The following is a 10529-nucleotide window of genomic DNA, read 5'->3' as shown; positions in this document are numbered from 1 at the left end:
GGGGCTGACATAGATAAATAATAAATTTAATTAAAATTAAATCTGGATCAATATAAGACAATATAAAGAAACAAAATAATAATAATAATAATAATAATAATAATAATAATAATAATAATAATAATAATAATAATAATAATTAATAATAATAATAATAATAATAATAATATAATAATATAATAAATAATAATAATAACAACAATGCCTCTATTACTTAAAGGCATTTTTTTCATTTGGTTAAATTAAACGCGCTTTCTTGAGAAAATATGATGTAGACTTGATATTGTCAAAGTTCAAAACGGTGGTCAACGAGAAGTCTACCAAGCCAAGTAGGTCGTTTATACAATTTTGTAATATAGACAACGATTATTGATTCGTAGATAAGACAGGTCAATCAGTGCTGCAAACAAACACACAGTTTCGTAATCTAACATGTACAATGTCTCTTTGTTGGAAAAATTGGACGGAACTGAGGAGGCCGGAGACAGGACCCGGAGAAGAAAGAGACGGATAGGAAATAATGAGGGAAGATGCCATCAATTATAGAATCAAAGGGCGGGGAGCGTAGCTGGTGGTGGCTTTTGGAGCATGATAGGAAAATGTTTAATAAATGGTGGTGGTGGTGGTGGTGGTGTGTGTGTGTGTGTGTGGGGGGGGGGGGGGGGGGGGGGGGGGGGGGGGGGGGGGGGGGAGGAAATAAGATGAAAAAGTGAAAGAAAAAGGGTGGGGGAGGGAATTAAGCAGTTAAACAGAAAGTGAAGAAGAAGAAGAAGAAGAAGAAGAAGAAGAAGAAGAAGAAGAAGAAGAAGAAGAAGAAGAAGAAGAAGAAGAAGAAGAAGAATAAGAAGAAATGAAAGAAAGATCATAAGTAGAAGGCAAAAAAAAAATGATCAGGGGGGTTATGTCGATAGATCTATAAATGGCATGACCTACTCATTTACGTGTAAAAAAAATTTGTAAGCTGAAAGTCTCATAAACGCTGACTCTCCTTTAAAGAAAAGGAAATGTATTGGTAATTCAGACGCTACAGGTAGTTTTTGTTAATTAAAAAGGGAGAGGGAAGAACGAAAGAGAAAAAAGTAAAAAAGGAAATGAAATAAGCAACAACAATCCTCCCCTCCCCCCCCCCCCCCCCCCCCAAAAAAAAAAAAAATAAATAAATAAATAAAATAAAATAAAATAAATTTTAAAAAAAAATTATATAACACAACTAAACAAACCCAAACAAAAAAATATAATAATAATAATAATAATAATAATATAATAATAATAATAATAATAATAATAATAATAATAATAATAATAATAATAATAATAATAATAATAATAATAATAATAATTCCGCAATTCAAAGAATCATGGAGAATATCTGGTTTTCCTCAGCTTCTCCAATAAACCTAAAATCAAATAATGCATTCGTAAATTTGGCATCTTCCATTTACTGTTTTTGGCGGCGTAGTTGGAAACGTGCAATCTGACAATCCTGCCTTGCGATCACACCGCTGTACACTGGCAAAACACTTGTACACAATTTAGGTTATATAGGTTTATACTTCATATAGAACCGATTGATTGAGATGACACAAAACTAATCAGAAAGCCTTAAATCTATGAGTCTCACGTTTGAAACGTTTTTTTTTTTTTAATCGTTGGGAATCACCTCAATCGACTCAATTTAAATGTTGTTTTCTGTCCGTAATAATAATAATAAATAATAATAATAATAATAATAATAATAATAATAATAATAATAATAATAATAATAATAATAATAATATTAGTATTAGTAGTAGTGGTAGTAGTAGTAAGTTTCTGTTGTGGTAGTGGTAATAATAATAATAATAATAATAATAATAATAATAAATAATAATAATAATAATAATAATAATAATAATAATAATAATAACAATAATAATAATAATAATAATAATAATAATAATAATAATAATAAATAATAATAATAATAATAATAATAATAATAATAATAATAATAATAATAATAATAATAATAATAATACGTTTTGTCAGTTGGGGGAAAAGTACAGTCGCATCATCAAACTCCCTCCCGCCAAAAATCCGATAATCCGTAACAACATGGCGACCGTAGACGACAGCCCAAACCAGCCACTGACCCCCTCAAGCAACGGACAAGAGGTCTAGGTCGAAGACAGATTTAGAACCATGATAATATCCGCTATTATATTAACCCAACCCCCGCCCCCCCCCCCCCCCCCCCCCCCCCCCCCCCCCCCACCAAAACACACAGACAGATTGACAGACAGACAGAAACACACACAACACACACATCATAATGTAAAATATTGATATCAACCATCCAGTTCTTGGCTTTTCAATTCCGGTGTTTTGGTTGGCTCTATAGCTGACGTTATCTAAAATTCTCCCTCTCTCTCTCTCTCCTCTCTCTCTCTCTCTCTCTCTCTCTCTCTCTCCCCTCCTCCAATGACAACCGTCTTCCGCACATGAAAGACACCCACAACTAAGCCTCCATGGTAAATATTGATGTAAATATTCAGTTTGAATAGTTTTGTTACAATAATTGATTCTCGTTTCGTTTTGCTCATTCGAAAATGGTTGAAGTTACTATCCTCTTTATTGTGCGGCTATGTGGACTAGTGGTATGACACTCGCTTTTGGATCGGAAGGTCCTGGACTCGAGCATCGCTCGGCGCATAGTTGAGTCCTTGGAAATAGTTTTTACTCACATTCTCCCACTGTTCTCAGGCGTAAAATGAGTAAAAAATTGTAATATCACCTAATAGGCGTCGTGTCTCGTTCTATATGTTACGTGTTGCTGATGGTCAGCCTCGAGCATGTTTAGTGGATATTGCGCTATATAAAAGCTCAATTTTTAATTATTTTTTAAAATTGGAAAAATAGCCAAAACCGAATTTTGAACTACAGTCTTGTTTGAGCTTCTTTTGTCGCTACATTGGTGGACTGAAACAAATCTTTGAAAGTCAACAGATTCAGTGACGAAAGAAGAAGGAAGGGGGGAAAAGGAAGGGAGGAAGGTAACAAATATGGAAAGAAGTGATGAAAGGTGGAAAGAAGGAAGGCAACATCAAGGAAGGAGGGAAGAAAGGAAGGAATGAAAGGGGGAGGAGGAGAAAAAGAAGAAGAAGAGAAAGGAAGGAAGAAAGAGATAGATAAATATAAAGAAACAAATAGATAAATATATGGATGGGTAGATAGATGGGAGAGAGAGAGAAAGAAAGAGAGAGAGAGAGAGAGAGAGAGAGAGAGAGAGAGAGAGAGAGAGAGAGAGAGAGAGAGAACAATTCAAAGATGAGAAAAAGAAAGAAGTGGAGCCCAGGCCAGGCCGAAAACATCGTAAAAAATGTCACAAGAAAGGTGAAGCTACAAAAGCTTTGGTAATACAGAACATGAAGGGGAATAGGGAGAAACCATAAAACAAGGAGAGGAAGAAGGGATGGAAAGTGGCGGCAAGGGGGGAAAGAGGAGGTGGAGAGGTTGGGGGAGGGGGGGGGGGGGGGGGGGGGGGGAGAGAGATGATGAAACAAAACTGGACTTGGTGGGAGGGAGATGGAAATACAAGCCGTCGCAAATTCCAAATACATATTATTTCAATGACCATCACTGTTGGAAGAAAAAACAACACACTCACATGTTTTTCCAATTTTGGGCAGGAAACTCTTCCTTCTAATGTCGTCTCAAACCTCGTACTTTAGGGCCATTTTAATAAATCGATATTAGAGTTTTTATTTTGTTTGTTTTGTTTTGTTTTTTTTCAGAGTACCAAAGTATGGCAACTCTTTGGATTGCATATGAAAAATATAGAATTGGTACATTTTAGTCTTAAATACCATTTTCATGAAATCGTGACGCCAAAATTGTATCGAATCATTTACCCATTTTACCATGATTACATCATTGAATCGAACCAAAGCCTTCGTTAGCTTACAGTTCGTACTTCCCTGAGAATCACGACACAATCCAAGGCGACGACCAGGAAAAAAATAATAAAAATTTTAAAATGGGATCATTTGTTAGCTTGAGCACTAGAGGTCTACTGATAACAACGCAGTTTTCACCTTTTTGGTGATCATCGCTGAGGATTGTGACGTAAAGTTTTATTTTTTAAAGCAGTGTTAGGCGACAACGAGGGCTTCAAAGTATTCTTTCAGGAGACCCCGTCAATAACCAGGCAGATGAATTGATGAATATTGAGCCCTAGTCACCTCCCCCTACCCCCACCCCCTGAAATTCAGAGAGAGAGAGAGAGAGAGAGAGAGAGAGAGAGAGAGAGAGAGAGAGAGAGAGAGAGAGAGAGAGAGAGAGAGAGAGAGGTTTGGCTATAAATAAAAACCTGCATATTGTTATGATACGAAATATTATATTACATTCATCGCTGATCTCAGATAGGATTCAGTAGCATTTGGTTGAGATTTTCGAGAATGACTTGTAGAGCCCATTTGATTACATTGAATTGTTATCGCGAAAAGGGGGCCGCGGAACGGATGAACTCAACAAATCAGACTCACAAATCTCTTCAATGCTTCTGAATTCCATGAGATTAAAGTTGAATAACGCATATACGTCACATTATGCAAGATATAACTTTTTAAACACACAGAAAACACCGCCCCCTCCCCCCCCCTTCTCTCTCCCTCCCTCTCTCTCTCTCTCTCTCTCTCTCTCTCTCTCTCTCTCTCTCTCTCTCTCTCTCTCTCTCTCCAGACTCTGGACATCTCGTGTGATAGATGTACTTTTAAAACATGCAAAACAAACAAATAAACAAACAAACACACACACGCACACACACACACATGCATGTGATTCAAATGCAAAAACTTTGATATACTAACGCCCGCTGTGTGGTTAGTCTACTTTTACATGGCTAAAACAATCCAAAGTTTACTCACAACAAAATAAATATATCAAAATCTCGTCATCATAATCATCACCATCAATCCCCCCCCCCTCACACACACACACACACACACACACACACACACACACGAAATTCCCACCTTCATTTAAAATAAAAATAATACATACAAAAAAACAACAACAAAAAAACAAAAAAAAAAACAAAAAAACAAAAAACAACAAAAAACAGAATAAACACTCATCACTCATCCAAACCATCAACCTTTGAATACAAACTGGAAAGCATTGGATAATGACTCTAAGCACAATGATACTAATAATCAACAACAGCAATTATTAGAAACAATAACAGAATCTTTGTCCCTCACTCCACAGCTTCCAGCTCGAGCCTAGTTCCCCCGTCGTTGCAGCAGGCTGGTGTTTCATAATGGAAAAGGAACAAAAAGACACACAATATCTATGGATGAATGCACACAATTGTACAAAATCATCACTGCCGCCATTGCCATCTAATCGTCCTTTCCTAAACTGATAAAACATTTTTTATAGACCTGTAAATGAGCTCTATAAAAATTGACTGAAACTCTTCGACAAACTGAAGATTCAATTATTTTTCTTTTTAAATAAGGGCATCATTGGAGAGGAGAGTGATAAATACAATATATCAAAATAGTGGGTGTTATTTCTTACTGGAAGTATGACTGCCATAATTTGATGTAGAAGGAATGCTAAATAAGCATGTCATTCATATAGGTAAAGATGACTTCATCAAAGTCATATTCCTGCCTCTGGAATTTTTTTGACATAGAAAAATAATCACCATTATCATCTTTAACTTCTAGCCATGACCAATTGAATTTATTCCTCACCACGGGACTCGCATCTTTATCGATGCTCGACAAGTCTGAATTGCGATCCACGAACAGCTCAGCCATTGTGAGAACATTAGAATAATGTAGCAATGAGCAAACTTGATTTTCAATCAGTAAATGACAGAGAAAAAAAAACTTAAATAAATATGACTTCTGGCCAATACACTGAATTATTAAGTAGAAGTGAATTATCAAGAAGAAACTTCGGCAGGCGTAGCGGAAAAATTCAAGGAATCGAAATGAAGGTAAATCGCCACAAAACAGCAAGCTCGCTTGGGCTTGAGCAAAACAATGCCAAAAAACGTCCTGATTTGCACGGGAATTAATTAGGCTACTTACCATTGTTCCTTATGATCAGGTACTCAATCAGCGAAGAAACGGTCAACCAGTTTGTTTACAACGTGAGGCAATCGAAATGTGCTTGTAGCAATCTATCCTACCTTTCGATTTGAAGATGTCTACATAACGGACTTGCGGCATTCGCAATTTACTTTATCATAGTTTTGAGACTCGAAGGGTAAATGTGGTCAATTTTGGCTTAGATGAAACAGTGAAATTTATCGCTCGGTGGCTCAGTTAAAATTGGCTACAGTTGGGATCACGACGGATTGGAAAGTGAAAAAATAATTTAACGAAGGATGTGTGAAAATACCCAGGGAAGTGTTCAGACACGCCTTTTATAAAAAGCGTCGCTTTGTCTTGGCAATATATACATCGTTAATATAAACGGTCCCCATGAGCCATGCGTAGCGCTGTGGAACACTCCTAATTATTTTACGGTCATTCTCGACTACGATTTGTGAATTCTTTCTTTCTTTCTTTCCTTTTTTAAATATTTGAATTTGACAAATTGACTGATTTCAGTTAATTGACTGAGAATTTACAGGTCTATTTTTAAAAAAATAACTGTGGCCTGAAAACTTTCTAACATCGATCATTAATAGATGGCTGCTAACTTGTCAAAGTCGGCAATATGACTAAACTTCAACAAAGTGTTTGTTCAGATTTTATTAATTAATTAATTAATTTTTTTTTTGAACGACTTGGGGCGGAGGCATTTTAATCGATCTATATTTCAAGTATACGTTTGTATTTCCCGGGAAAGGGGGGGGGGGGGGGGGGGGGCATTAAAGAAATGCATTTTCTCAGTGAGCAGCGGTTTTAATCGCCCATAACTACCCGTCAACCAGTCCCGTTCATTCTTCAAAAATTATTGGATCGTCCAATTAAGGCCTTGGCTCAGATTTACCTAAGTCTTGATCTGATCTACAATGAAAATTATACAATTTAACACACACACACACACACACACACACACTCTCTCTCTCTCTCTCTCTCTCTCTCTCTCTCTCTTTCTCTCTCTGACACAAACTCACAAACATGTTATCAGCCCAACTAGCTATCAATGTCAAGGCAAACCCTCTATTCGCCAAAACCAATTCAGTCTAACGTTACATCTCTCCTATCACTAACAACCATTATTACTTCTACTATTACCGACACTAGATTATTTTATTTTATTTTATTTATTTCTTTTCTTACTCCCCCCCCCCCCCCCACCCTCCTATAACTCCTAACTGAATTGGGAATCAAGCTCTGACAAAACATCCTAAAAAATTGGCCATAAAATATTTACGTCACGACATATCGATAGATTATAAATACCCCCACCCTCCCCCCACCCCCCACAAACTGCTCTTATGACTTCTTATTACTTTCGAACTCAGCTTCCTGAAGTCTCAGGGCTACGAGATTCTGACAACTTGGGGATTATCTTAATCGTTTATATATAAAAGTTCAAACATATTCTCGACAAAATAAACAAAAAAAAAAAACAAAACAAAACAAAATAATAATAATAAAGTTGTTTTGTCAGCGTGCGGCAAAGCGGCTCCGGCTGTTGTAGTGATTTATACAGAGGGTATAAAAGACCCGGTTATTACATCATCGATTTTTATTCATATCGCCTCCATTCAGCTACTCGCTCTACACACCCCCAATGGTTTGCTCACCCACAGCGCCATCTGCAAACACCAAGAACTCCTCACCCACACACAGACGAATGACGTTAACCCATCTGCGTTCGACAGTTCAAAACTTACTGTTTTGTTTTCTTTGTTTTGTTTCATTTTTTTTTTTTTAGTTTACTCTTTAATCGTGACCTATCTACGTGCGTATAGTTGCACGTCTGATAACCAAACGCAATTGTGGACTTGATTTAACATAATTATGTCGGACGATATTAACTGCGTTGGTTTGAGAGTATTTCCACGGCAACGATGAGACCATAACAATTTGAGTTATCAGACCTGAAAATAAGTACACGTAGATCGTGGCCCTTGATATTTAAAAAAAACTCTCTCTCTCTCTCTCTCTCTCTCTCTCTCTCTCTCTCTCTCTCTCTCTCTCTCTCTCTCTCTCTCTCTCTCTCTCATGACAGAATGTGAACATATGAGCTTGACAAATTATGAGATTGCCCGCGTGTCTTTAAAAGCGTCCAACTAACGGGAGAAATTACAATTTGATCAGGTTAGAGTAAATTCGAACCACGAGCCTAAAGACTTAAAATTGTTCGGGCTTCTAACTTAAAGGTGGCTTTTTGATTTTCATTGATTTTTATACCAAGCTACACATACCAAAATATAAATATTTAAATTACAAATAATGAATAAATATAAAAATATATATAGCGCGCGCGCGCACACACACACACACACACACACACACCGCCCCACACACAAATATATAACTGAGAAAACCAACCAAGCAGACTGATACAGTCATGACATAATATAATAAGCGGTTCATCATTGACAATTACTACCCCCAACTCCCATCCCCTCCCCCACAACTTCTCAAACATTTCCCCTGTCATCTCAACGCAATAGGCGTCGACGGAAAAGGCTACACGATGGCTTTCAAACTCTTATCTACTTAGTGCAATTTACTAAAATTGAACTGATTATTCCCCCACCCTTTACCCCATTACCCCCCCCCCCTCTCTCTCTCTCTCTCTCTCTCTCTCTCTCTCTCTCTCTCTCTCTCTCTCTCTCTCTCTCTCCTTCGTACAAATCAATGAGTTATAATTCGCGTCATTAATTCCAAGGATAACAAGCCCCTTTTCCCTTGTTACTGCTGCTGCTGCCGCCGATAATGTTTCTGTTGTTCTTAGTGCGCCCACCATTTTGGATGCTCATTGTTGTTCATAAGCACAATATGTTTGTCATCATCATTATCATCATCGTCGTCGTCTTCATCGTCATTATCATCACTATGACTACTGTTAGTATGGCTGTTACTACTAATACTACTACTATTATATTACCATTATTAAAATAGGAACTCTGTACGATAACAGACAAAATCCGAATAATTGCAACAAAATGTTATACAAGAGACATGAAAAATTAGTACAAAGGTCACATGTCAAGACAGCCTCTGAAAACGTCTCGCTGGGGGACCGTTGTTAATATCACCGCTGATATAACCGCATTTTTAACTTCTTTTTTTTTCTACCATAGTCAATGTGAATCATGATTCAACCATTCCCAAAAAGCTGGCAAATTAATTCACTTCACACCAACCTTGCAGAACAAGTCGCATGTTAGACTCCAGTTCGAACCTGCATTCTTAACACCTTCTATTTGAAACTTTTCACACAGCATTTTTCTTCCTCATCTTGCAAACAACGCCCGTTTCCCATGTTTTGTCCTTTAAGAGCATAATATCTACAATGGCTATGACGGGCCTTGTGGGGGCGGGGGTAGGGGGTATTCAGTAGGGTAGAATAAAAAGCAAGTCACAAGAGACTGCAGATCGAAACGGGTGATCGATATTATGTGATTGGCGCTTTGGGACAAAGCTGGACGTTACGTTCCGCGTCTCTTTGTAATCCGTTTCCATTTGCCGGAGCTGCCACCGCCGTCTACCCACCAGTAATTCAATCTGTTCGTCCTTTTATTCACTCATCCATCAATTCATCTCACGACCCATTCATCTATCCATCCAACCTTGCATCCATCCATTTCCACGTTTGTTTGTCCACCCGACTATCGATTTGACGATTTAGTGATCCAAAATTCACCCAACTATAATCCATCAAGCAATTAATCGAACAACCAATCCATCCATTCATCCATTGAGAACGATTCACGATCTATAAGTGCATCCCTCGATTCCTCAGTCTACCCGTCCACCCTTCCATTGATATAACGATTTTACAATCTTTCGGTCTATCCTTTCCCCCGTGTGTCCATCCGTGAATCCATCCATCCACAGATACAAAGATCAAACGATCTATACGTCCATCTATCCATTCCCCCGTTTGTTCATCCGTCCACTCATCCATCCATTGATATAACACGCTAACGATCTGTCAGTCCACCCTTCCATCCGTAGTCTGTCCGTCCAACAATCCATCCGTCCACCCATCTGTCTGTACTCAGCCATCGATTCAAAGATCCATCCACCATCGATTCAACGGTGCATCCGGTCCATCCGTCAGTCCGTCCATCCAACATCCATCCATCTAACAATCCACCCGTCTCAACGCATATTACAGTACTCTTTGTTTTAAAACATCACATTGCGTCAATAACAGACAAGCCTTTGTCTGTGATTGAAGGCTTATCTGGTTGATTCAATTCAGGGAAAGCATATTGATTGGTATGAATGAAATTGCCATAACCAGCACCCCATCCCGTTCCAACAACCAACTCTCACCAACACCTATACTGTAAACCTGCTGGGAGATCATTCACTACATATAGACGAAAAAGGAAACCG

General features: G+C 37.8%; 1 protein-coding gene across 1 annotated transcript in view; it reads right to left on the bottom strand.

The window, feature by feature from the left end:
* Positions 1-10529, bottom strand: part of LOC144964609 (uncharacterized) — an 86511-nt gene that overhangs the window by 46372 nt on the left and 29610 nt on the right. The window lies entirely within an intron of this gene.

Source organism: Berghia stephanieae, chromosome 2 (assembly GCF_034508935.2).
Source record: "Berghia stephanieae isolate SIO BIC M18660-M18661 chromosome 2, UCSD_Bste_1.3, whole genome shotgun sequence".
Taxonomy (NCBI): domain Eukaryota; kingdom Metazoa; phylum Mollusca; class Gastropoda; order Nudibranchia; family Aeolidiidae; genus Berghia; species Berghia stephanieae.
This window is presented reverse-complemented; position numbering and strand designations above follow the sequence as displayed.